Raw genomic sequence first — 24,104 nt, forward strand, 5'->3', positions numbered from 1 at the left:
ATGTATTTTCAATATCAGATTCATGTTTAAACATGTTAACACAATTCCTCCCTTAGTCAATTAAAGCAGATGTGATGCATGGACTCATTTCCACGGCATGAAATCACAGAGCTTTGAAATCTTCACGTAGTCACTCACATGACTCCGAAGTAAAATAGTAAGATTAAACGAGTACTTACCAGTTCGAAGTTTGATCATTATTTTGTGAGGAGTAACGTTGAGGGATTACGTGTCCTCCGCTCCCACCCTTGATCATAAAGTTCAACTGGTATCCTCTTCTCTAATTTTACTATCTTCAGTCATCTACTGTTATCTGTGATTTCACACCGCTGCTTTGAAGAATGACACGCATGCGCCCTGGCGGGTTCTTCACGTAATCCCTCAACGTTACTCCTCATAAAATAATGATCAAACTTCGAACTGGTAAGTTCTCGTTTAATCTTACTAATTTATTGCAGAAGGGTGCTGGTCCTGAAACCTCCTATTTTTAACGATCAGGTTGACATGAAAAGCCTGGCAGCATTCATAAGGAAATGTAATTCATCTTTGATGAGCAAATTGAGATAAAGACTTGAGTGATTAATTGTTCAAAGTTTCTCTTTACACTTTCCATTGCTCTGTCAGAGATGAAACAAAGGCTGTTTGCTTCACCTGCAAGAGATGGGATTCTCTAATAAAATCACAAGCATCAGAAGAATAGACAGAGGTTCATAATGAATTGGTGTTGAACCTGACTCCCACTCATCAAGCTGCACAGTGAGAAACTTTGCTGGCATCATTACCAAGGTTGGTTTGTTTGGTTTTTCTGCACACCTTTCATTAGGGTCTTGTCTCCTTTGTGCAGTCTCCTACAGTGGAGACTGCCGCAGTGTCTGGGAAATGCCATTTCAAGCACTTCACATTATTGTACTTGTTTATTATGCCCAAGGTATATGGCACATCTTAAGTATGAAGGTTGTCTGCAAAGGAGAAAAAGGCTGTTGCCAGGGTGTTCCTCTATTTATGTGATTATTCCCATGGACATATCTTACCTGAACTAAAGTTGAGTTCAAATCCTATCTACCATGGAAAGTCAAAACAATGTTATGAAGATATCTGATTGTCACATGAATAATGTGTGTAATGCATTGGATTCTGAGGGGGATGATGATTCAGTGAAAACAGTTCACCCTGTCTAACTCAATGTCACATTTCAATAGATAAGTAATGGAACTTTTTCCTCTTACAAATGCAGCAAATCACATTTGCTGGATGTATATACACAGAAGACTACTTTTTGTGCCAGATGTCTTCTGCAGAGTCTTGGAAATATGTCATAAAATAGGAAGAGTGCAGATTTAAAGAGTTATATAGCACAGTAGTCCAAAGAAGGGGGCAAAATGCAGCAGGATTTGTTTGAAAGTACATTTTGTGTTTACTTTAACCATTAACCAAAATCCCTCATTCAGTATATTCTTTCACCAGGACCTATTTCAGGGATCCATTTGGTACCAATTTTAAATGTGTTTATTTTTATAAAAAGGTGGAATATTGCACTTTTTTCATATGATAAAATCATTCCTCACAAGATGACGTATGCATTAAGCTAGAGTGCAGCCTTAAGTGCAGACATTTCCAATTCCTCCTCATTGTCTTTAAAACCTTGTGTCATGTGAGACTCTAACTTTGATATTAAGGTGAGGACATCATTTGACATCTGAGACAATGTGTTAAAATGTGGAGAGCCTACAAATGTATTTTTCCAAGCCTTTGTACATCATTGGATTTCCCTGAAAAAGGTTTCCTCTCTACCATCATTGAAGGAGGAGCCATCTTGGGGAACAGCTGCTAACCAGCTGCCGTCCGTTTAATCCATTTTTTTTCCAGTTTTTAGTAAGTCTTGTATTTTGTTTGTAGGAGAAATGGATTTCTTAATGTGAGGGGAAGGAGGTAATCTTACTTCTAGGTCCCTACCTGGTCGGTGAGGCAGCTTTTTCTCCGGGCTACCAGCGGGCTTGGAGCGCCGTTACCTGGCGGGGACCGCCCAGCACCTCGGCTTCGGTGGTGGCACAGCGCTGGAGCGCTATCGTAGTGTGGAGCGGGCGATGCCTTGCCTGGGTCACCGCGCTGGATTGACGCGCTGGAGCTCCGGTGAGATGTGACCGCTGAGATCAACACCTCCGGGCTGCGGGTCTGCGGAGCGGAGCGGGCGGCTCCGTCTTTAACATCGGGAGCCTGGGAGCTCCAACCCGGTGCGTCCCTGTCGGCTTCGGAAGCCGACAATCCCCTGCTAGGAAGCGGCCGTTCCAGGTGGCCCAGCCACTGTGAGGACTCTCCCGACACCGGGACAACTCCGCCCGGCCAGAACGGCCAGGAACATCGGGCCTCCATAGAGGCAATAGCGGTGGCCTCAAATAGGCCTGACTTCTGGGAGAACTGGGGTTGGGGACTGGACTTTGTGCCTTCCCCCACAGTGGTAACCTTTGTGGGGGGATGATTTTTCTGTGTGTAGTTACTATGTTAGTCTGTGTCCAAGATGGCTGTCGGAAGAGAGAGTGGACGCTGGCGTGCTTTAGCTGCCGCTGCTCTCTCTTCACATTGTGTTTTTTGATTTTTTTTGATTTTGTGTCTTTGGAGCGATTTCTATCTTTAATTTGTGTATTGATGATGTCCTTATTATTTATTTTTGCTCCAACTATATGTTTTTTTCTCTTCTGTTAATCTTTGTAAGGTGTCCTTGAGATTTGAAAGGCGCCCGAAAATAAAATTTATTATTATTATTATTATTACCATCTGCCATTTAATAGTGAGCAAACTAAGAAATGCGTTGCAAATCATGGATGTTAAGGTCAGCAGGGAGCCAGCTTGCTGGTCAAATTTAGGGTTCCAAAGTTTGTTTCGGGGCATCATCTCCTGGGGGTGGGTGTTGAAGTCATGATCAGGTTAGATGGCACGGAATTTAAAGGACGGAAGCCACCTTTGGAGTCCTGTTTGAAGACAAAGCCCAGCCACCAAATTCTAAGCTTCCACATGTTTCCTTTAATATGTAACAGGACAACCCTATCTCAGCGTAAGAAACCTAAAGATCATGGAGGTGTTATTCAGACATGCTGTGTCGGCCGATTAGATGCTACTACATTTGTCCAAGCCCCAGACACATGGTGCCAGACACATGGTGGGGCCCAAAATGAAAATTCTAGCATATGCAATGGAGAATACAAGTCCCTAATTTCTTTGGTGATTTTTCTTTTTAGCAATTCAAATGTGTAAGCAAACAAAAACATTATGCAGCAAATTAGAATTCTCGGACTAAGTGCCCAGGAAGCGAAAGTCTAATCTAATGCTTTTTTAAAATAAAACAAATTGTTAGACAAAATTCAGAGGTCAGTCAGTTTCTGTGAAGAGAGAAATAGAATTAACATTTGTGTCGTCAATCTTTGAACAGAGTTAATGCTACATCGTTTTCCCTTTTCTTTCTGGTGTGTTATTTCCATTATTTATTTTAATTAATGCAATAACATTTTCAAAAAATAGTACTTTCAGATTTGCTCGGTGAAATGTTCAGATTTCAGTGGGCACTGATGTTAAATGTGGAGCTCCTTTGTCACTTCACATAGTGCTTTCACTTCCAAACTGCATTTCCCTTCAGTGTTTACTGCAGCAGATTCAGGACTAATTTTGCTCTCTAACAATTAGCACTAGGAAACAAAAACAAGGACATTATGCTCAACGCGTTTGTTAAATCTGAGTTGGATTATCGTATTCAATTCCAGGCACCAGGCACTTGAAAAGATGACAATGCATTAGAGATACAGTGCAGATTTACTGGAATGCTTCCAGAGAGGAAGGATTTCAGTTATGTTAAGACTGCAGGCCGTAGCTGTTCTCCTTATAGCAAAAAAACATTAAAGGATGATTTACCAATGTTCAAGATCAAGAGTTTTAGTGGAGTAACAAAAGATGAACTGTTTCCATTGGTAGAAGATTTGATGATGAGGAGATATCAGCCCATTCTCTGTCAAAGCCACCCTCAATAACTGCCTGGAAACAGGATCACATGGCTTTGTTTCGTTCACCAATATATGCCTGAAAATCAATTTAACTCACCATTCAGGAACATTGACCAATCACTTACTATTGTAAATCACTCATGCCCATGACAAGTTTGAATAGGAAGGAACTGCAGATGCTGGTTTAAAGATAGACACAAAATGTTGAAGTAACTCAGCAGGTCAGACAGCATCTCTGGAGAAAAGTGACATTTTGGGTCGAGACCCTTCTTCAGACTGAGAGTCGGGGAAAAGGGAAACAAGAGATATAGACGGTGATATAGAGAAATATAGAACAAATTCATGAAAGATTTGCAAAAAAGTAATGATGATAAAGGAACCAGGCCATTGTTAACTAGGAGCTAGGTGAAAATGAGTTACATGAGACTCAACAGGACTTTGAAGCTAGTATGACCGTTGGGGGTGGAATGGCGAGAGGAGGGGATGCAAGAGTTACTTTAAGTTAGATAAATCAATATTTATACCACTGGGTTGAATGCTGCCCAAGCAAAATATGAGGTGCTGTTCCTCCAATTTATCCGGTTGCCACACCTTTGCACAGTCCGCCTGGGCCTACCTGATCTCCCGGTTGCCAAAAACATGACTTCCCCTTCCCATTCCCACACGGACCTTTCTGTCCCTGGCCTCCTCCATTGTCAGAGTGATGTCAAACGCAAATTGAGTAACAGCTTTTCCTTTTCCTTTTCTCCAGAGATGCTGTCTGACCCACTGTCCCACTTTCTGCGCGGTTCCCGGAGGTTTTTGACAGTCTCCATACCTGCTTCCACTACCTGCAACCTCCGACAACCACCTGCAACCTCCGGGAACCGCACGGAAACCTTGGGTGGGGCGCAAAGTCTCCAGAGGTTTCCGTTCAGGTTTCCTAAGTGGGACAGGGGCATTACTCCAGCTTTTTGTGTCTATCTCCCATGACAAGATTCCCTATTAGGAACAGTTATTCAACATGTGATGCTCCTTCTAGCACCTTGCAGGGGGACGATGGAACAGGATATCTTGTGGGAACCCCACCCATCTTAAAAACAGAAGCAGTGTTGAACTGAGAGCCCTGCAACTAAAGTGTGCATTTACTCACACCCTTAAGCCCCCACCTCCCATGTCAACATGGGACTTAAAATGGTTAGCATGCAGGAGATCAGGGTGTTACAGGGCCAGGCAGCACATTTTTTTGGCTGAAAATGTACAAAGTCTAGTCTTAGGCCTCCAGCATAACTGAGTTGCCATGCAGTGTGACAGTGACTAAATCAGCTGAAGTTCCAGTTCAACTGCACCATTGTAGGGTGAGGAAGGGTAATATTTACATAGTAATATCTTTACGTGTCCGTTGTGCTACAGGAGGTAAGTATTTCATTGGTTATTTTTGGACATATGACAATTACAATATGCAAGAACTATTATTGGAAGGACAGGGAGCGCCGGAGGAGGGAGATGGTGGCCCTGCCGGCGTTTTTTTCATCCTTTTTGTTATTTTTAGCATTTGTTTAAAGTTTGTTTTAATGTTCTTCTGTTTGTTTTATGTGTGTGGGGGGGGGAGGGGAAACTATTTTCTTCAGGTTCTCACCTTCCCGGAGAGGTGATCAAGTTTCGCTTCCCTCGGCCTGTCGTGAGCCCCACCGCGGGGACCGGACTTATCATCGGAGGGGATCCCTTGCCTGGGATCGCTCCCACCGCGGCCTGCGAACTTACCATCAAGGGCTCGCAGTCTCGGGAGAGGCTAGTCTGGAGCTCCAACGCCGCAGAAGGTTCGTCCAGCCCCGACACGAGGTTCGATCGCCTGGCGCGGGGAGCTGACATCCCCCCGTTGCGGAAGTGGATTGCCTCGACGCGGAGGGCCTGAACGCCGCCGGCTACGGGAGTCAAGACCATCCAGTCAACGGAGGGCTCGAGGCCCCCGACCAAGGAAGAACAACAAGGGAAGGACTTGAACTTTTTCTCTTTCTATCACAGTGAGGAATGTGTGGGAGTCACTGTGATGGATGTTTATGTTAAAATGTGTTTTTGAGTCAGTTGCTTTTTTTAAAATTGTATGACTGACCTGGCCAGTCAAATTCACTACACCAATCGGTGTATGTGACAATAAATGAACCTTATGAAAGAGAAATAATAGCACATTCATAGAGTGAAACAGTGTGGAAACAGGCCCTTCAGCCCAACTTGCCCACACCAGCCAATATGTCCCAGCTACACTTGGCCTACTTGCCTGCGCTTGGTCCATATCCTTCCAAACCTGTCCTTTCCATGTACCTGTCTAACTGTTTCTTAAATGTTGGGAAAGTCCCAGCCTCAACTACATCATCTGGCAGCTTGTTCCCTTGGTGTGAAAAAGTTACCACCCTTGGTGTGAAAAAGTTACCCCTCAGATTCCTATTAAATCTTTTCCCCTTTACCTTGAACCTCAAGGAAAGTTCGATCACAACTTCCAAAGGAAGCTTAAATATTTGCTGGGGGTGTTTTCACTACAATGCAGATAAAGAACATGTATATGACATCAAGTTAATCCCACCCTGGTTGTCAGTGCAAGCTCGATGCTTCCTTCTGCAGTGGGCTGCAAAAATGAACAAATCAAGTATAAAGTTCCAAATTATCTTGAATTAAACCTCATGTTTAACCACTGGATAACTGGATTATGTTGTAAAAAATTTTCACACACACTTTTTTCCAGGCCATGTAGAAAACATTGTTTGTACAATCCATTTTCACCATATATCGTCCATTGTTACAGAGCGATTTTGACATCTTCACAAACCATAACAGCAGAAATGAGGTGTGAAGGCACCTGAATTGAATGCAGGTATTGGATATGTTATCACACCACTTCAACTTCCCACCACTTTAACTAGGCAGCTGTTGTGAAAAGAAGTTTTAAAGCCAACTATTCCAGTTACTCTTTGCTAATATTAGCATTTAACAAACATTTGAATACTGTTGATGAAAATTCAGGTCTGTCTACTTGAGCAGGTTTTTCCCTGGCTAGAGTATGATGTGGAGGTGGCATGTAACATAAGTCACAACATTGTTTTATGCAGGCATTTTTAACAGTTGCCTGGAAGGGTGCTATATGAAGAAAACTGAGTGGGCGGCAAACCGATTGCAAAGCAGTAATCCTATTGCGTTTTTCAGAATTTACCACAAAGGAAATGTGTTTGTCATTTGAACCCTGAGACAGAATTACTGCTTGTAATCTTCAGCCATCCATCAATATTTTTCATATCATGTGAATTTTTATTTTAACCTCCGTTAGCGTCATCACTTCTCAGTTGCAGCCGCCTTTAGGTGAAGCCCCAGACAGACACAACAAGCTGATGATGCAAAATGATGCAATATTTCACAGACTATCAAGCTGCTGACCCAAACTGGCATCGTATCTCACAGACGATCACCTTTCTCAAATGATAAATTGCTCAGGAATTCACCACCTTTCATGTAATTTGAGGCCATAGAGTATGCGCAACAAGGATCAAATGATTTCATGAGCAGACTGAGTAATTTCTGAACATCAGAAGAATAAAAGTGACTGAAATGCTACGTGAAAATAGAAGTGTCGGGGGTAGATCAGGTTAGTTAGCTCCTGACACACAATGAGAAGACGACATTTCCTGTAATAGCTTCCATCAGAACTGCTGGTTGCACAGTAAACACTATGACAGCATTAGCCATGGTAAAATGGAATTAGACAGCAAGAACCATGAGGTTGATGTACAAATTATTAACTACACTTATGCTCAAACTGCGAACATTTCATCGCTTTTGCATCCTTTACAAGACTGTGAAAGCTCGTGGTCTCAATGCAAATGAGCGCATATAGAATAAAGAACTCAGGGTCATGTCTATCTCAAATTTGGATCCATCTCAAACGGTTCCTATAATTTATCCAGGCATTCTAATTTAAGATCCATTAAATGACTGCTCTGAAAGCAGATACTTCCAATCCTCCCAGCCCACAAAACATAGACAGGACGAACCAGACCTTGAAGAAATTATGCAGGAACAAACTGGAGTTGGTTGGGCTTTTGTAAAATTGCAACACGATCACCTGAGAAATAATGTATAACATTCCCTGCTGACAAAGAATAAACTTTTCATCTGCACACATTATTCTTTAAGACTTCAAAAAAACACATTTGGCCCAGAATTAATGGCAGCTCTCAAATCAATCCCATTTTAATATGAACTTCCCTGTAACCTATTCTCTCGCAACATATTGACTAACACCCCTAATTCTCCATTTTGTGGAAATAAATGTAAATTATTGAATCCTTACTAAATAATCAGGTCTTAAAGTTATAGATCTCTGTTCCACTATATTACCTATCAACAGTGTTTTTGTAAGCAAAATGGTGCCAATACAGACAATTCATAAACATATGCATTATGTGGCAGGAAACAAATGATTAATGTCTAACTATTTAGCAGTATTGTTACGCTACACCTGTGCATACCATCACAAAAATCATACTTTGAGCGGAATTTATCTTATTTTATAATACTAATTAGTGACCCTGACTTTTAAAATATGCACATAGGTTTTGATCATTTTGCAAGAACTATTTAATTAAAAGTTGATAACAATGGAAAGTTTATCGATGTGTATTTTCTATGAATGATTTTTGTCACCAATCGTTTTGCAAGTTTTTGGTTTTATTTCTTCTTTTATATAGCCAATGAACTGGCCTCAACTACCTTCTGCGGCAGAGAATTCCAGAGATTCACCACTCTCTGTGTGAATTTTTTTTTTTCTCATCTCGGTCCTAAAAGATTTCCCCCTTATCCTTAAACTGTGACCCCTTGTTCTGTACTTCCCCAACATCGGGAACAATCTTCCTGCATCTAGCCTGTCCAACCCCTTAAGAATTTTGTAAGTTTCTATAAGATTCCCCCCTCAATCTTCTAAATTCTAGCGAGTACAAGCCGAGTCTATCCAGTCTTTCTTCATATGAAAGTCCTGACATCCCAGGAATCAGTCCGGTGAACCTTCTCTGTACTCCCTCTATGGCAAGAATGTCCTTCCTCAGATTATAGATTCAAAATATGTTTGAATGGTTAACTAATTTGCTGGTTAACTAGTATGCTTCTTGTGCATTCTGTATGAACATTTCCCAAATCACTGCTGGAGAATTTGGGAAAGAGAGGGGGAATCTACTTATATTGTTTAGCTCGAGTATCTGCCACCCTAATGCTGAAGCTGTAACAAGAGTGAATGGCCCAAGAGAAATGTAAATACTTGGAATTTTGCAGAGCACCTCGGTCTGCATTGAATGTACAAGATTCTGTTTAAGACTCTTCATGACTGTTGTGATCCACTGGATGTCTAAATCTGAAATGGTGTCAGCATGGGGAGAATGGGCCGAAGGGTCTATCTCTTTGCTGTCTGACTCTATGTAATGTACTCCAATTGCGCTTTAACATGAATTGGCAATTTTAGTTACACTGCCTCTACAATTAAGGCCCCACTAAATGCAAAGCAATACCACTGTATCGAAGAAAAGAAACAGGATTACATCACACAGCCCCTTAACCATGCTCCGTTATCTAACCGTATTATATCTGATTTTTCCTTCATTATATTGGATTCCCTCAATACTGGAGTTTGCTGAACCAAGGTTAACCAATCTACGTTTTGATTCGGCATCCAGGGGCCGTTTAGGAAAAGAGTTACAGATTTCTACTTCCCTTTGAATGAAACAATGAATTCTGATTTTCTACTGGAAGAGTCAAGTTCTGAATATCTTGTCTATACTACAACAGGAAAGGAATGGGTCTGAGTGCAGGTAGATGGGACTAGCGGAGAATACATGTTCGGCACGGACTAGAAGGGCCGAGATGGCCTGTTTCCATGCTGTAATTGTTATATGGTTATACCAGGTCTGCTCTGCCTCAGCACAATCCGTTTCAGTAGCCCGCTCCAGTCTTCTCCTGATGTCACTGATCCCTGCAGCGCTGAAATATTGATCCATCCTCCTGCTGAGTATATTTAATGATTTGGTCTTCACTGCCTTCTGTGATGGAGAGTTCCACATATTCACCATTCCCTGGGTGAAGATATTTCTGTCGATCTCGGTTCTCAACAATGTATCCCATATCCTGAGACTGCGACCCTTTGTTCTAGACTCTCCAGCCCAGTCCTCCTAACTTCTAATCTGCCTCTTTCCATTCAGGTTTTATAGATTTCTATGAAATCTCATTGTTCTCTATACTCTACTCTGTGAAAGTTCTATCTCACACAAAGGGTAGTGGGTGTATGGAACAAGCTATCCATGTACTTAGACAAGTATCCACAGAAAACTGTCCACAGAAGACCACACGGCTACACAGGTACTAAAACCCTGTACAGCTGCAGCAAGACTTTCCTGTTCCCATACTAATAATCTCATACTCCCAAATTAATAATGAAGGCCAACATACCACTTGCCTTCCCAACTGCTTTCTGCACCTGAATACTTGCTTTCAGCTCCCCTCGCACCTTCCCAGTTTCCCCAATCTATCACCATTCAGAAAAATATGCATTCCTTTGTGTTTAGAACCAAAGTGGGTAACCTCACATTTATTCACGTAAAGTTAATCTACGATGCATTTGCCTGCTCACCAAATTGCCAAAATCACATTGGAGCCTCTTTGCATTCTCCTCACAGCTCGTAATCCACACCCTTGCCCTACACCCTGTCCCCACCACCCTGCCAGCCATATGTCACCTGCATACTTGAATTCATTGACTATAAAAAACTTTAGTTAATGAGTGTAGGAAAGAACTGCAGAAAGACACAAATTGCTGGAGTAAAGGGCCTGTCCCACTTACGCAACTTTTTTGGCAACTCATAGGTCGTTACAGGTTGCCGAAAATTTTTAACGCGTTGAAAATCCAACAGCGACCAGAAAAAGGTACGACTCGTTGGGTGACTACTCACGACCATACAGGCTTCACCCCATGACATGTCGCCAAGGTGTCGCCTGTATGGTCGTGAGTAGTCTCCTAGTCACCCAAAGAGTCGTTGTGTGTTTCTGGTCATGTTGGAAATTCAGCGGCGACCTATGACGGGTGCCGGCAGTCGCCGAAAAAGTTGCGTAAGTGGAACAGGCCCTTAACTCAGCGGGACATGCAGCATCTCTGGAGAGAAGGAATTAGTGATGTTTTGGGCCAAAACCCTTCTTCAGATACTGGCTTATACCGAAGATAGACCCAAAATGTTGCAGTAACTCAGCAGGTCAGGCAGAATCTTTGAAGAAAAGAAATAAGTGACATTTCGGTTTGGGTGAAGAAGGATCTTGACCCAAATTTGCATAGGATGTAAATTACACAAATATTTGGAGAAAAAAAAAGTTAGAATGCAAAAGTATATATAAAATTATCATTTGAGGTGTAGGCATTCGCATTTACCAGACTGGGATGACTAAGCAGTTGGAATCACGCTGGCAGATTGGCGGTGGTGGTGAGAGTTTGTTTCAGGTAAAACCTGTAAGTCTGGGGTTTCGTCCATTCTACTCCAGCTCAGGGAGTTGCTGCAGGGGTCCATTTTGCAAGCCCTATTGGTGGGTCAGAGCGAAAGCAATGCAGTTCTTCCTGGCCCATGAACAGTGGGAGCTTGCATCTCTCCAAAGCCTGTTATCACCTTGCTGCAGCTGTCGGGCTTCTGGCCTCATTAAAATATTAAATTGCAAACATTCCGGCTGAGAGTGGGTTGGCTGCTCAAGCATTGTTTCAACTCCAAAATGACCTGGAAGATAGTAGGTTGGAGTTGCCTTCCCTCGCTCAATTTTTTATTTTTCCCCCACAATTTAATTTTCAGCCTACACGCAGCAGCATGCACTCAGCCATATTAACACTACACTCATTTGTTCCGAAACTACAAATCTCTGATAATGCACACTGGATGCCAAATACATAGTCAATGTATCAGACTTTCATACTGAACGAATAGAAATAGGGATTCAAATACTGCATGAATAAAGAGGAGGTAAACTTCAGCACTTTAATTACTGATCTTTGTCGGGCAGATTAGAAGAACTTTATCATTCATCATTTGTTATTTGTTTCTTTTTCTATCTGCAATGTGTTAACCCTTTAACCATTCAAAATACAGACCGAGTGGGCTGAAAAACACCTTCCAGGAAAATGCAGATTCTAAGCTAAACGCTGGGAGAAGTGTGATGATGAGATTTAGTGACCTAAACCACATCTGCTCACACCTGATGGTCATGACAGATTTTATGAGGCAACATTGCTCTTTCCCAGAACTGTACTAGCTACCGACATCAGCTATTTAAATTAAGCCATGAATAACAGTCGTACAGATGAGTTAGTGGAGAGCAGACTGCAGCCCGAGGATGTTGGCAAAAAAAGGCAATGCCTCAAAAGAAAACATTAAAGAGTTAAAAAGAATCGCATCACAATTAGAACGGCGTAAACAGCGGTCATGCAATTCCTCCCACCAACCTTGGAGGGAAGTTCAACTGGAACCCCACCTCCACATGTTTGTCATGTTTCTACAGCACATCCAACAGAATAATACTGGCGGACTGGGAGAAATCTCTAAGGAACTCCCAAGCCTCTGTCACTGATGTAGCACCAGCCTTCCTCTCATGCAGCATGAGAATCAGATGTTTTCGAGCCTGCAAACAGTGCCTATTCCAAAATTTAAAACATCCAATTCCCTGCAACCATGGCAATATGCTTTACATTCTGAAAAAAAATGTTGATAATTAGCTACCTCTGGGACTGACAGCAGGTGAACTATGCAGGCAGTCAGCTGCTTAATGCAGAGTTTGAATTAGACTCATTAGAACATGTACTACTGAGATTATTATTGCATTGTCAATGTAAATAAATGGGTTTGTGGTGATCGTGATATTTTTAACAAAAAACAATTCTATTCCTCCCTCTTGACAATAGGGATTAACTGTATATTGGGGTGCGGTTGAATCAATGTGGACTACCATTTCATACCTTACTCAAGGAACCTTAACTATAGACCTCAATAATGCGAATAATATATTCCTGATCTGCCAAACTATCTCGTTGAGGCCCTTGCCATTTTCTTATTGGCCAAGGGGCGGAACAGTGGCGCAGCAGTAGTGTTGCTGCCTCACAGGGTTCAATCTTGAACATGGGTGCTGTCTGTGTGGAGTTTGAACGTTCTCCCTGTCACTGTGTGAGTTTTCTCCAGGTGCTTCGGTTTCCCTCTCACATTACAAAGATGTGCAGATTTGTAGTTTAATTGGCTTTGGTAACTTGTCCATAGTCTGAAGGATAGAACAAGTGTATGGGTGATCGCTGGTCGGAGTGGACCCGGTGGGCCGAAGGGCCTGTTTCCACATTGTATCGCTAAACTAATCTAAGCACTTTCTCTGTGGCTGTAACACTATGTTCCCCACTCAAATTTTCCTTTCTGATTTTGCACTAAATGTTGTGATTGTATTCACATATGGTATGATCTACCTGAATGTGGTTACGCACATGGTTTTTCACAATATGTTACGCTGGTGGTATAGTGGTGAGCATAGCTGCCTTCCAAGCAGTTGACCCGGGTTTGATTCCCGGCCATTGCAGTTTGAACAATTTAAATTCATGAGCACAGAACAACTTGGAGGGAATTGAGGACCAGAGGACATAGGTTAATGGTGAAGGGGAAAATAATCTGAGGGGTAACGTTTTCACACCAATGGATGGTGGGTGCATGGAACAAGCTGCCAGAGGAGGTAGTTGTGGCTGGGACTATCGCAACTTTTAAGAAACAGTTTGACAGGTACATGGATAAGACAAGTTTGGAGGGATATTGACCAAATGCAGGCAGGTGGGACTAGTGCACTTGTTGGCCGGTGTGAGCAACTTGGGTCGAAGGGCCTGTTTCCTCCCTGTATCACTCTATGACTCTATCTCACCACCCATTACAATAATAAACCAATACAAATACCACTACCAAGTAGCCATTGTTCACATTTGAGTTGTGACAGTAACCATCAATCGACTGATTAACCACTAATGGGCCTGTCCTTCTTACGCGACTTTTTCGGCGACTGCCGGCACCCATCATAGGTCATTGCTGGTTGCTGAAGATTTTCAAAATACTGAATAGTCAGCGGTGACCAGAAAGACGCTACGACTCTTTGTACGACTGAGGAGGCTACTCACGACCATACTGGAGACACCTTGGCGTCATGTCGCGGGGTGAAGCCTGCATCGGTCGTGAGTAGTCGTCCAAAGAGTCATACCTTGTTTTGGTCGCTGCTGGATTTTCAACATGTTGAAAATTTTCGCCGACCGGTAACATCCTATGACGGGTACCAACAGTCGCCGAGAAAGTCGCATAAGTGGGACAGGCCGATAAGGGTAACATGGCCTAATTCAATGTTGACCTCCATTGATATTGAAAAGATTATTGAGCAATAATCAGGATTGCCAGTCCTGGTTAGGGCTTCTTTCTTTAGGCAAAAGACATCGAGGCCAATGTTATGGCCAATAAGTTCCTCCTATCTGAGCAAATACAACTCCAGAGATTTCAGTTCAGTTCAGTTCAGTTCAGTTCAGTTTTATTTGTCATATGTAGGTTAACACAGGGTCAACGGTACAATGAAATGTGTTAGACAAGGCAACGGGTCACCTCAACAATGATATTACAAGGATAATAATAAGTTTTTAAAAAAATTACAGCCAAACATCCAGTCCAATGACTTACATGGTAATTTCATTTAGTTGTACAGGAAATTATAATACATGGCCTTTATAAATAGTAGCTTAACGTGTTGCTTTATTGTGCACATTTATTGTCCATCCTTCAGAAATAAATCAGCATTGTCTTCTGAAGCCATTGCCCATTTCATTCCAATTATGACTATCAAAACCATGCACAAATGCCAAGGTTTGAAGAGATTATAGTTAAGTTTAATTATTTCTTGATAAATAAAATCATATCACAAGACTTGACCAGGACAAGAATTAAGTAATTCAAAGTTCTGATTTACCAGGAAGTATCGATCACCAATACCGTTTTGGAAAATAAAAAATAGCATCAGAGTGTCATACAGCAGGGAGGCAGGTCGCTTAGGCAACAGAGTGCATGCTGACCATTATGTACCCTTTGCACTAAAAATAGACATGGCTGGAGTAACTCAGCAGGTCAGACTGCATCTCTGGAGAAAAGGAATAGGCGACGTTTCGGGTCAAGACCATGCATCTTCGGTTTAAACCAGCATCTGCAGTTCCTTCCTACACCCAACACGCTAATCCATCCCATTATATTCCCATTAATTTCTCCTTTATCTACACACAAGGGAACATTTACAGTGGCCAATGAACCTACCAACCAGCCTGTTTCTGGGATGTGAGAGGAATCTGGAACACCTGGGGAACCCATGCAGTCACAGGGACAACTTGTAAACTTTGCTTAAAAGCATTTGCTTAAAATGCTGAAGCTGTGAGGCAGCAGTTCTTCACCTTGTGCCACAGTTATGTCACCCAAGTGTCATAACTGCAACGTATAAAGATCAAGAAAATCACCGAGCACTCCAATATATTCATTATCCTGCAAGATGTATGTTATTTGCCATAAGCATTTCAGGTAAGGTAATGCCACACTAATCAAACTAAAACAAATGAGATTAGGAAAGAGTGAATAAACAAAAGAGAGAAAAGTATGCTGAAAAGTCTGTAGCCTAAATTATAATGTTCTTCATGGCACAATGTCAATTAAATGGCAGAACATGCTTAGAGAACAGCAACTGCTCCTATTCACCATGAATAATTTTGAAAGATATCTGCAGTGATTCAGTCTGATAAGATACAGCAGATAAAATGGAGGTGAACAAAATTGCAGTGTTGAGAGTGGTTGGTGTCACCAAACAAGAGAATGATGAGTTCCTTTCATAAAACATCTCTATCCTATCTTTTTTTCAGATCATTTCTCCCTCAACTTAAATTTGTCCTCTATGATGATTCCTTTTGTTCCTCTGTCTCTTTTGGCTCCAATTCTTGTTACGTTGTCATGTTATGCAGCACAGTGTGAAAAATCCCATCTAAACATGGACGTATTGCTGGGAAACTACAGATGGGTCAATATTGGAGCCTTAAGCTAAAGATGCCATTGACGTTTGTGACATTCACAAGGCTATTAGTGTACCTCTGCTGCTCAGGTGCATAAGGGTTGTTGTGAAATCAATTAGCATGTTACATCTTAAATATCATTTGGACCTTCTCTAAAGAATGCATGACTCAATTTCAAAGTTTGTCGGAAGCCATCAGCAAAACAAAACAGAGTAATATCCATGAGATGATATGAAATGTTAATTCTATTTCATCGTTCCACAGATGCTGCCAGGCCTGCTGAACATTTCCAGCATCGTCTGTTTTCCTTGCTTGATTTATTGGCGATTTTCACACAATAGTTGGGCATAGACAAACCAATCCCATACTCAGTTCCAGAAAGCTTAACTTCTTGTGATCTTCCATTTAATTTGTCTGCATCAATTGGAAATGTACTTCTACTTAACTGGGTTTCAGTGGCCTGTTTGCCATAGCAGTGTGTCTCAGACGGAGAGGAGAGGAGTGCAGGCTGCAGCTGTATTGAGGGGGCCAGAGGCAAGGAAGTTCGAGGATGGAGGTGACATTAAGAATTCACAGCAAAGGACAGTGGCTTGTTCCAGGCAGGAGCACGTCTGGCAGCAGGAAGCTGCACAGATCAGGACACAGGCCCCCACTTCAATGATTTCCCCTCTGAAATTGACTTGAATTATGGTGTTAACTTAACCATGGCCCCCGTGGTATGGGTGAGACCCTCTGTGAGATATCTCCCTCAACTGTTCAGATGCTGTTTCCCTTGGTGCAGGGTTGATGTGGCCTTGTCACCAACCTAACCTCATAACCCCATCCCTTCAAACGATCATCAACCCATTCAAATGCAATCTCAAAGCATATGATTAGTAGGGGTGTCAGGGGTTATGGGGAGAAGGCAGGATAATGGGGTTAGGAGGGAGAGATAGATCAGCCATGATTGAATGGCAGGGTGGACTTGATGGGCCGAACAGCCTAATTCTGCTCCTATCACTTATAACCATATGCCCAACTCAGAATTCATTTTAATTACTCTGCAATCATTCAGAAAGTGACTTCAGTATAAAAATAGAAAGGTAAGCAAGCCTTCCACATTGTTTGCCTTCCCTCTCCATTCCTGTAAGTTAGGAGGGTTTAAATCACGATGTAGAGTGCTCAGCTTCAGATTTCCGCACTTCCTGCTGCTCAGTCAAAGTAATGCCACCTCTCCCAGCCAGACACTGAGACATGCATAGCTTCAATGAAGCTTTTACTCATATATAAATAAAACTTTTGTTTGGTAATCATTATTTTGGGGATTCCTATTGAAGTTGTTCATGGAGTTCAATAATCCTCTGTGTTACTTTGACTACAGAATGATAACACGAGATGGGATGATGTGGGATCTGAACATCCCCTGCAACCCATTGTTTGTCAAAGCCCCTACATATTTTTAAATTGGAGCAAAATATTAATGATGTGGGAATCAAGGATAGCATCATAAATAATGTGTTTACAATGACAAACAGGAACAAGAAAAGTACTGAGTAACATGAATTTGAAATTGGGCCAGTTAAACTTACAAATTGAGAAATGAAACTAAACATAACTTTATTGCTATCTGGTAATACAGATAATTTTGGCACCTTAAAACATAATTGGTATTTCTTACTCCTTGCATGAAATTAGTACCACATCTGCAAAAAAACATAGTCATTGGATCTATTATATGTTTTATTGGATACAATACTGATTTGTTAAGAAAAATACATTCTTAAATATATATATAGAATATTCAAGGCATGTAGAACTAATAATGTATATCTGAACAATGAAAGCAAACATTTAAAGAAAGAAATGTGCGGGAAAAAAGTTTCAATAGCTACAGCAAGCAATAAATTCAAAGTAAAGCTCTTATCATACAAAAAAAAAATAATAGTTTGCAGCAACAACACAAACTCATTGCTAGTATGAAATACAGATTAGCAGAAAGATAACACTGCTAAATTATTATTTTTTTAATTGGTACTTGCGAGTTTTCGCTGTTCACCAGGCATAAATGAGTTAGCTACTCTTAAACCAAAAAATATACTTTGCATTGCTCTGACAACATTCAAAGGAACTTTCTCAGTTGGGAATAATGCTGAGGATAAATTTTGAATTAATTATATTATGGAGTTTTGATCTTTTTTTCCTTACAGTTTAAATATAAGCCATGGTATCAGTAACAAAGGAAGATGCGGGTTATTTAGGAATGTGCAGTGACTGTTTGATTCTTTTCCAAATCCAGATATCTAACACATCCAGTTTTTATGTACTGTATTTGGAAGTTCAAGTACAAAATCTGTACAATATCCCCATCACACAACAGTTTTACACAAATTGAGACTTGTTATTTACAGTGTCATCATACTTCTGCAATTTTGTAATGTTGCAAGTTAACAATGTTCATAATAATATTCAACCAAGAATAACATCTCCTTCTGTTTTGGTGCACTACCTTCTTTCTTTGCTTCATACGGGTTCATGGTGCTAATCCATTTATTCATTGCAATGAGGAAGATGTACTAAGTAGCAATATTTGTAATTCAATGGACATTTAATTTGACACGTGCAGGATTATTTTAATGAACAATTTATTTTGTGAGTGGAGAAAATTGTACATAATCAATTGTCACCAACAGGAACAACTGTTCCATTCCTATGTAAGGAAAACTGTGTTTCAATAACTGTTTCTATTAGTCAGGTCATTAATTTATGAAAACGTGGATTCCAAGCTATATTTTGTTTCCTTTCGAGTAGCTACCACAAAGTGAAGCATGCTTTCCATTTTTGAAAGACAGTCCTTTAGCTGCAGGATTCTTAGATTTATTCCAACAAGCCTAAGTTTGTTTATTTTCTATCCTGCACCTTTAATATAATTAAAGACAGGAATACATAGAAAGATCCACCAGCTTACTTCTATACACAAATATATCTTTCCAATTTCTCTACTCAATATTTCAGCAAAAGTTTGCCAGCAAGGTTGACAACTTGCTGCTCCAGAATACTCCATTTTGCTGCCACGGTTTCTGGCCCTAATTTTGACCCAAATTTGTTTTATTTGGTTTTGGTGACATCAAATGTACAACATCCATTATCAACACCACTAGTCAAATTATATTTGCAAAATAAAACAGGATCCCTAATTATACAGAATATGTAAAATAATCTTCTGAATTTATAAACATTTTATCTTCCACTAATTAGAAAAGCTGCATCTCATAGAATGCTGTGCATATTCACAAATGTAGTTCATAAGCATTACAACTTATTCAATTAATGCTTTACATTTTTTATTTAAATTAAAGTGCATGAAATCATCATCAATTTAAAAACTTACAACTTTCTGTCATTATCCAAGTAACAACAACTTTTAAATTGACATTCAGTGCATGCTCTAAATCAGAGTTCTGCCATTTTTTAAACAAAAGGCTGAAGGAATTACCTTACTGGTTCTTCAGTGAAACAGCAGACATAAAGAAGTCAGATAGCTGGGACTTCTTTTGCACTGCAGTCAGATTTTGCACACTAAAGTAGGCCTGAGACTACAAGGGAAACATCTCAAAAGCAGAGAAAAAATACCCAGCCCTCCATACCGCAGTGCATCGCCTAGAGGATTGCCAGACTTAACACACAACAATAAACTTCATCAATGGCCTCGATTTCCACCACCTCAATTCTCTAATTACACATTTTACCTGGACATCTGCCTTTTATCAGAACTCCCGAAGACCACCACTGTTCATCTGTATGCTAATAGCAATGCCACATGGACAAAAGTGATAATAGTCCTAGGTGGAAATATCAACAGGCCAAGAAAGAAACTGCAAATTTACACATAAAAAGAACAATAAAACAAGAAAAAGGAATAAGCCTACACATTCTGCAAAGGCTGCCGAATCAAACACAACCTCAGCTTAAGGGCATCAGACAGACAAGAGACTGCAGAAAACCTAGTTATGTAGCATGCATCGAATATGAGCTCCCTTAAGAGACAATCCTTCTGCAGCAATTTAAAATCACTAGCATATAGCTGACTTACCTCTTCCTCAGCCACAGTTTTAGATCAGGCAAAGTTGTATTCCATCCAAATCAAAATGTGTGACCGAGATTTTCATGGATATCGGAACAATGGAAGCAAAAGTGACAAGTGTTCCCTCACACTGTCATCAATTCTGTGGTCGATTCTACTAGACCATAGTTTGAGGTTGTATACCTTGTGCAACTAATACAGTACCCATGGGTCCTTGACTCTCTGGAGCTGTGTGTGTCTAGTATGTGTGCATTGCTGTATATAATGTAATACAGGGAAAGGCTGATTGTAAGACCTGACCAAAAAGATAGGTACACTAAGCTCTTAATTTAAAATTAAAACTGCTATATTTCTCCAACAGTTTTAAATAAAATCCCACACCATTTTTTTTTTTTGTTAAATTATAAAATACCAACTACAAAAAGAAAATTAGACGAGCTGAGAGACCATTGCAGATTACCGTAATAATGTCTGGGTGATCTGCCTCAGATCATTACTTTTTAAATTGGATGAATTCTGTGAATTATTAGATTAAATCCTTGAGCATTGAATTTTGTTTGCACCTTAAAACACATATATGCCATTTCCTATTGTCAAGTAAATGATTAATTTAAACCCATAGTTATATTACATATAAAATACTAATATTCATAACTGTAAACAGTACAAACTGTTGTTACCTCAGAACAATGCAAAATTTTGTACTGAGGATCAAATGTTTAACATTACAATTTTTTTTCTAAAATGAATTTCTGAAATGTTAAAGCAGCAATTTTTTTCTATTCAAAATCACTAGCGAGCTGTAATTAAGAAATAATTCACAAAGTTCTAGCCAGAATTAATTTGTTATGTTACTATGTTAGTATTTTATTAACCACATCAATTTTCCAAGACATGTCACAGTTTTCAAAGTTTGGGTAAAAAAGTTGGACAAATATTGTAATTGTTTTCAATTGAGAATTCAAAGAAAAACATATTAAAACCGGGTAGGACTTTGTAAAATATTCTGTATAATTGCAAAAAGAAAGCACATGCTTAATATATTTTAAGACTCCAAATTAACAAACTATCAAATCAATATGAACTAAGGTAAAGCAAAAGAGTAATTCTCAGTCTGCCTGTTAGCCAGTAGGGGGTCAATCAAAGCTCAGAGTTTCAGTTATGGACAGCTCCTGGTGCTGACAGAACACTCGCAAACATATCCCACATGAAGCCAGCCAGCCAGCCTTCAAAATAACCAGCAAATACAATGCTGCCGAGATAAAATACAAGTAATCACTAAATCCTTGCAGTGAAGCAGAACATTGTCAATATTCTCATTTATTAAACGGACCTTGGAATTTGTAAGAAACAAATATTAACTTACAAGAAAAAGAAAGGCAACATAGCTTGGATAAAAAAAAATAATGGTTAGGAATTGAACCATTCTTGCTATTTTATCCTGAAGCTTTCAGTACCAGCTTCGCTGCTAAACTTTTAAGCATCTGCTTCTACCGTTTACTTGGGTCTGACAGTACTGAGCAGTTCCACAAAATAGTCCAATAAAAGCTCTTTAAAGTAATAAAAGATTTGTAAAATGCACTATGCAAGTTAATATGCTAAAATTTAAAAGTAAAAATATGTAGTGCAAATAATTCCGTTGTTCCTAGTTTTAGCAAACTCTCGAGTCATTTTAAGTATGTTTACTTGATTCAGTGACATCAAAACTTTGCAGCACATAAACTAATTTTCTGAAAATCAAAGTAGGACAATTTTAACAATTTTAGCATCTAGGTCAAGGTTGATCATTTTCATATTTGGCCTAAATCCACCAATTCTATTTTATTTTTTTCCATGTCTGTAAATTAAAGGAAGACCAAAACATATTTACTTTTGGAAAATATTAGTCTTGCGTTGCTGATGTTAATTTAAGCTTTTGAAACTATGGTGCATGCAGACTTAACTTCCACTCACTTTCAAGACTCAGTCCCGGCTTTGTGTTAATTTCCATCTGTTCAACATATAACAGATTAGTGGCTAACTTTCACCAGATGATTTGTAGGCAAATGACTGAGTATAGAATCAGAGAAGTCTGCTTATACTGCTGTCACTAGGAATCAACAACACACAACTAAAGACTGAACCAGTTGATTCAAAGATGAACTAAAAAGGCACTCTGCAGCAAATACTCAAGAGTGCACATTTATAATCTTCCTTTTAAATCATCGGCCAAATATAAATCTGTACTACATCACTGATTGCAGTACCAATGTTATTCCTTCTTTCCTTAGCAAATACAGTTATTAAAACACAGCACAGATCACAAGTAGAAAGAAATGAATGTCATCAAATCCATACTAGAAATATCTGAACATTAGCAGTCTACTTAGAGAAACCGGGAACAACAAAAAGAGAGAACCAAACTACACCCACCACAATAAGCAAAACACTGACTTCAATCAGACTGCAGGGAACAGCACTCTTCGCTGTGCAGAAGCTTAGGTAAAAATGTCGCCTTGGCAAGGATGACAAATGCAGCACGATAGGCTACCAGGCCTAAGGGATCTGTTATACTTCCACATACATCCACTAATGCACACACTCCCACTCATCCTCCCGATAGGCTTTTTTCACATCTTTTTACCAGCTTCAAATCCCCGGCATATGACCTTCTGTTAAATAGATTAAAAAAACGCTTATCAGTCATGCAAATGAGGCTGAATTCATTTTCCACAACAGATGGCCTCATAGATAATGATGGAACACAGAAAATTGAATGTCTCTTGCTATGTGGCCATGGCAACCAAGAGCAGAATAATATCAATAATAAGAGGTACTGCATAATAAGGTTGTCAGTTCTGAAAATCACACATTTTGACTAAAGCAGGTATAACGGGCAAGTTAATTTTTATATTTGATTTTTCTGCCTTTATGGGTGATGATGAATTTTAATACAAAATATCACCTTGGTTGAAGCAGATTGCGGTATCCTTTTCTAACCTTTCTTCAGAACTGCTTTTTTTTGCTTTCGATCTGGAGGGTGTCAGGGAGGTGGTCACTGTATCAGGGTGAGTTTTGATATAAATGCTAGTTTTTAATCCGTGCTTGCTGCAGTCTGGCTGATATGGAATGCTGCAATGATGCAACGATGGTTTGCCTCAGGCTTCCACCCTGCCTCTCAAGGGGCCGTCCTGCAAAATGAATCAGCAGACGTCCTGATCAAACTGATTAAAATGAAAATGGCAAGGCACACGTCTGGGCGGAACTACCCGCGCGCGCTTCACTGCCTGACTGGCAAGCACGCTCACAGCACCTCCACAAATGGCTGATTGCCTCTCATATCCAACAGCCCGAAAAGAGTTCTGCGGTTTCTACCCCTTTCCCCGACCAAATGAAAAGACAAGCTGACAGCAAAGTGCTGGGTAAATGAAAAAAAGGGTGACTTTTCTCCTCGGTAGTGCGTGTCATTTGATGGGTTTGTGTTTCTGCTGCTAACCCTTGTGCATTTTAATTCAGAAATCAATAGAGCTGCTCTAATGGAAGCTCCACTTTCCGAGCAGCTGCAGACACCAGTGCTCAAAACAACTATTGACGTCTGTGGAGATTTTCAGCTGATTGGGCACCGCATCGGATGTTCTGTGAACCAAGGAATAGAAATCATTTACAGTCTGTTTAAAAAAAATGGCAGCTTGGATTTTTCAGTGCAGGGAGAGTGAAGATGAACCTCCCCACGTTCAGTCTGCACTGCTGAGAGGCACAGTCTCCTGAAGCCGACGTGATCACCACAGTCCACAAGCTGCTGCCCTCACACTGTCAGACAGTGGACTGATCGCACTTGATAAGTGAAATGAGGACAGCAGTAACCCTTTCAGGAAACAAAAGAACTCCACATGTGTGCTGTGAAATCAAACTAGTGGCGGTAGAGGAGATGGCACTTAATATATATTTACATCTCTGTTTCATTATATTCATACATTCCAGAAATGTA

General features: G+C 40.3%; 1 protein-coding gene across 7 annotated transcripts in view; it reads right to left on the reverse strand.

The window, feature by feature from the left end:
* LOC129697048 (myelin transcription factor 1-like protein) overlaps positions 1–23,902 on the reverse strand; it is a 415,381-nt gene extending 391,479 nt beyond the window's left edge. For 5 of the 7 annotated variants that reach the window (XM_055635254.1, XM_055635252.1, XM_055635250.1 and 2 more), the window contains exon 1: positions 23,082–23,902. The gene's annotated coding sequence lies outside the window, so the exon portion shown is untranslated. Of the gene's footprint in view, positions 1–22,549; positions 22,993–23,081 lie in introns of those variants that run through there. The other 2 variants (XM_055635253.1, XM_055635248.1) reach the window with 2 other exon arrangements.
* Positions 23,903–24,104: the final 202 nt, after the last annotated feature.

This window comes from Leucoraja erinacea, chromosome 5 (genome assembly GCF_028641065.1).
Source record: "Leucoraja erinacea ecotype New England chromosome 5, Leri_hhj_1, whole genome shotgun sequence".
Taxonomy (NCBI): Eukaryota; Metazoa; Chordata; class Chondrichthyes; order Rajiformes; family Rajidae; genus Leucoraja; species Leucoraja erinaceus.